Source organism: Callospermophilus lateralis, chromosome 7 (genome assembly GCF_048772815.1).
Source record: "Callospermophilus lateralis isolate mCalLat2 chromosome 7, mCalLat2.hap1, whole genome shotgun sequence".
Taxonomy (NCBI): Eukaryota; Metazoa; Chordata; class Mammalia; order Rodentia; family Sciuridae; genus Callospermophilus; species Callospermophilus lateralis.
The window spans coordinates 45,356,476-45,361,258 of NC_135311.1; the positions used below are offsets into that span (position 1 = coordinate 45,356,476).

The window sequence follows — 4,783 nt, forward strand, 5'->3', positions numbered from 1 at the left end:
GCCGTCTGTGCAGAGCGGCTCCAGTGGAGCTCCTATGCAGGTGAAAGGACTCCATGGCACTGGGGAGAAGTCTGCCGGGGCTCTGGTTTTGGAACAGAATTCTGAGTAAACAGAGGAAAACTTCTCACAGCCACCTTTGAGCAAGCAGATGTCTCTTCACTGGGGCTTAGGATGGAGTGTGTGCACTATTAAAGTCAAGGTGAGGTCCTCCCTGAGCCCCTGGCACCTGGGCTCCACTCAATGTAGAGGATGACAGCCTAGGATCCTGGAGCCCTTGGCCTGCCTATTTTCCTGGGTGTTGTATCAAAGAAGGTGGACAGAACCTCTGATAGGAAAGGTGTGCAAAATGTCGAGCAGCAAGCACTTGCTGGCGTTCCCCAGCCCCAGGGTTCAGGGGCTGCCACTGCTGTCAGCCCAGCTGCAGCCAGGCACTGCAGTCTCCACCCTGACCATGCAACCCAGGACAACCACCACCTCCCAACCTCTTTGCCTCTGCTGCCACCACAGCTACAGCCTCTGCCTTAGCGGTTCTTGCTCAGCTTCATAGGCTTTTTGAGCACACTGCAGTCCATCTCTCCCAGTTAATCAATAGTTACCATGGAGTGTAGGAACTGGGGCGATAGATAGTCACCCAGGCCAGCCAGGTAATAGGAATGGGCGAACAAGGGCTAAGAGAGGGAGCCTTCAGAATTGACCGCCAACTTGGTCCCCGGAGGCTTGGGCGGCCAGACCCCTATTGCGTTCCCTTCCTCCTGCAGCCTTCAGGTTACATAGCAGCTCTAGCAGCCCCACGTGCCTTGCATACACTGTGCTCTGACAAGGGGGTGGTAGTGCAAATGTGTGTGTTGAAGGCAGAGAAGCACTGGATCACCCCTGTCATTGCCTCAAACGTGTTTTGCTGCTCCTGCACCTTGGGCTGCAGCCTGCTCATTGCTGTTCTTCCCTGGCATTGCCAGAGCTCTGTGCACTGCCTCCACTTTTTCTTGGAGGCAGTTTGATAGCACGAATAACTAAGAAATAGTCCTTTCCCTTCCTTTCTCTTCCCACCCCATCCTGCCTCTCAGTGACAACAAAGTCAAGATCTTCAGCTGACCTGTGCACATCTTCAAGACACCATTCAGCTCCTGGCCACTTGCACATTTGCCTGCTATGGTGCTGCACTCTTTGTGATCCCACGTTGGTATATGCAACATCCACTGGCCTTGGACTCCATGTACATATCTATTCTAAGCAAATTCTTAATTATTATTAAAAATAAATTATTATTAGTGCTTCTCAAGTTGCATGATCAGAGTCAACACTGATTTTATCCCTGTGTCTTTTTCTAATGTAAGCAGGTGAAATTATAAACTGCTTCATCAGCCTCCTATTGTTTTTGATTTGTTGAATCTTTGTTATCCGTCAGCTCAAAAGCATTTCCAATTTTCCTTGTAATGTTTTTCTTTACTCCATATATATTTTTTATAAAAAGTCTTTGCTTTATTTGAAACTTCTGTTGACCTTTGAATTATTTTTTATTGTTGACTCAAAATTTAATTGTATGTTCAAATCATCTATTCTCAATAAATCCTTGAGGAAATTTTGAGTCTTGACTTATGATTGCATTTGTTATCTTGCTTTCACTGCTTCAAAATACCTGAGATAAACTTTTTTTCCTTGTACTTTTTCTATTAATTATAGATAGTGTTTCCAACTGTATATATGGCAATGGATTTCCTTTAGTTATTGTCAACATTTCTCCATATAATGTTTTTTTACTAGGTCCCTGTTCATTTTTTATATATGTTTTATACATATTTTCACATGCATATTTTTTGAATATTCATGTTTTTTGATATATATATTCATACCCTAACTCTAACCCTTACACTACACAATATTTAATACTAACCCTAAATTTACCCCATTCCTAAACCTACATTAATACAAAAACATATATAGTAATATAAATATTCTCACATACTTATATTCAAGTATGTAATTGATAATCATATACATAAGTATTTATATATGTTCACATGTAATTTATCTGTGCATTTGGAAGTTAATGAATGTGTATTTATGCATCTCACACCTTTTCCTATTTCAGAACACATATTTCTGTGTATTTTAATGCAAATTTTTACATATATATCCTTATGATTATTCATGTTTTTCAATACACCTATTAATTTCCTAATGTTTATGTGTATTTTGACTTGCATTCAATTATCAATGCTATATTTGCATATATATATTTGCTTTCACAAATTAAAAATGTGTCTTCCTACATCTCACATTAAACCCTTCCCAGTTTCAAAATGTCAATATTGCACATGTACTTTCTTAAATATTAATATTTTTCAGTATAAATATTCATTCCCTAACTATATACCAAATTTAGTACTAACCATAGTTTTACCACCATAACTAACCTACATTCAGATAAAAGCATATATACTTATATGAATACTCATATATTTATACTTACGTACACATTTATCAGTGTTATATTTGCAGAAGTGTTATTATATTTCATATATAAAATTATCTTTGCATTTGCATATTAAAAATTTGTATTTGTGTCTCATATTAACCCTTCCCTATTTCAAAACAAAAAAAAACTTATTTTTTATGCAAATTTTACCATGTACATTCCTAGGTGTATTCATGTTTTCTTTTTTTTTTTTTTTGTTATCATTAAACTATAATAGTATAAACCTTAAAACATATACAATATTTGTTTTATTTTGGCAAAATTAAAGCCTCTTTTTAAAAAAATGGCAATCCCAACCTACAGGGCTTTCTTAGAAAGCAACATGCATCGTATCTTGAATAAGTTACCCAAGCGGTTTCTCCCTCCTACAAACAGACACAGAGGAATCTGTGGTTCTGGGAACTTCTCTAGTCTATGTCCAGGCTGCTCCCTGAGAGGAAAGGTCTGAACCCACCAAGAAGCAGGACAACATTCGAGGCTTGGACTGCAGATGCTTCTTTAACACCTTTTGCTCTGCCCACAGCAGACAAGTATCTATTGGCCTTCGGTGGAGATGCTTCCTTTACCCTCATATCAGAGTTTAATGTCCTGAGACTCTGACATTTTGGCAAGTCTCTTCTTAACACGCAGGGCTGTCAGCCTTGATGCAGGATTGTGAGCCCAACACTCTGTCATGAGTTTCCCCATCTGCCTTAGACAGTCATCACTGCTCTAGCGATTGGGGAATGAGGGCCGTGACTTCTTGGTGCACACAATCTCTCTCATGTCCTCGTAAGAGGGGTCAGTGGGCACCACTATACCTCCTGAAACACATCTCCGAGCAACCTCCCAAAGGATGAGTCCAAAACTGTACATATCAGCCATGATGTAAGACTGAAAGTGGTTTCTATTCAAGCTCTCATCCAACACCTCTGGAGGCATGTAGCGCTTGGTGCCAAGACGAGTGTTGGGTGGTATGTCAACTTCATTTGTATCACTAATAAATTTAACAGCCAGGCCCAGGTCAGCTATGCAGCAAGTTCCATTTTTCTTCACCAGGATGTTCTTACTTTTCAGATCTCGGTGTGCAATCGCTGATTTGCCTTGAGTACTGAAGATTTCTGTGTGTAAATGACATAAGCCACTGACAGAAGAGTAGGCTAACTTCAACATGGATTTAGTGTCTAGGGTGGTAGACTTTAGGTAATCATAAAGGGAACCGTTTTCATGATAGTCTGTGATGAGATAGAGCTGGGTCCAGGACACAGTCCCTTTGATATCTGCAGCAATGAACCCCAAAATGTTTTCATGCCTCATCAACACTGTCTGTTAGATTTCTGTCTCTCTGAACCAGCTGGCTTCCTCTGTGGTGGAGAACACTTTCACAGCTACCTTTTCGCCACGCCACTTTCCCATCCAAACTTCCCCATTGCGACCTTTTCCGATCTGTTTCACCATCTGAATCTGCTTAGCTATAGTCCTTTGGACCAGTAGAGGGAGGCCTGATCCACTTCCTGAGCTTTGAGACCGCTCAATTAAGTCTCTCAGGGATTCTCCAGGAGGAATGTAAGTTCCATCCTGTTCCAGCCCAATGCTGTACCGAGGTCTGGTTTCTTGTCTTTTATACCTGAAGTAACAAAATAAAATGATAAGGACCAATAGCAAACTACAGACAGTCACAGATATAAGTAAGGCCTTGTGGTGTATAGGTCCATCAACAAAATCTCTGTTTTTCAGTGGAGGCAAAGTAGGGTGGAGGTCTTTATTACATTCATTCCTTTCTGTGCAGCATTCAATTGATCTTCTTTGATGAGGAATAGGAGTGTCCTGACACTGAAAATCTGAACCTTCTAATCCTAGACACCCAGAAGTGACCACAGGCATCCCAGAGTCGTCTTCCTCTATCATTGTGAAACAATATCCGTCTGTGCTGCAGATATTGTTGACCGAGTCTTCTGGACAATGGTGGTGGCATTTACAACGCAAGACCTTTGGACGAGGGGTGGGGGCTGTGCTCTCCCCATCCTCTTTCTTGGTGCCCACATTTAATTTTCCTGAACTTCGCAAAAGCATGTTATCATGGAAGTTTGCCGCAGCTGTGCTCCCGCACTCTGGTCCTCCACGCCGCAGTCCCGCACCGTCAGGCGAGCCGTGCACGCCCCGCCGACTCCGCGGGCCTCGCCTTCAACTTCTGGCCGCCGCCACGGCCGCTCGGCCGCGGCCGCCCCGGGACTTTTTTTTTTTTTTTCCCTCTCGCTCCTCGGCTGCCTCTGGAATTTTTTTTTTCACTTGCCCTCTCCAGCTCCCACTAGTGATTGGAGACTGAGA

The 4,783-nt window shown here is 42.1% G+C and overlaps 1 pseudogene; it reads right to left on the reverse strand.

The window, feature by feature from the left end:
- Positions 1-3,049: 3,049 nt before the first annotated feature.
- LOC143403615 (bone morphogenetic protein receptor type-1B pseudogene) lies at positions 3,050-4,528 on the reverse strand (annotated as a pseudogene).
- Between the last annotated feature and the right edge of the window lie 255 nt (positions 4,529-4,783).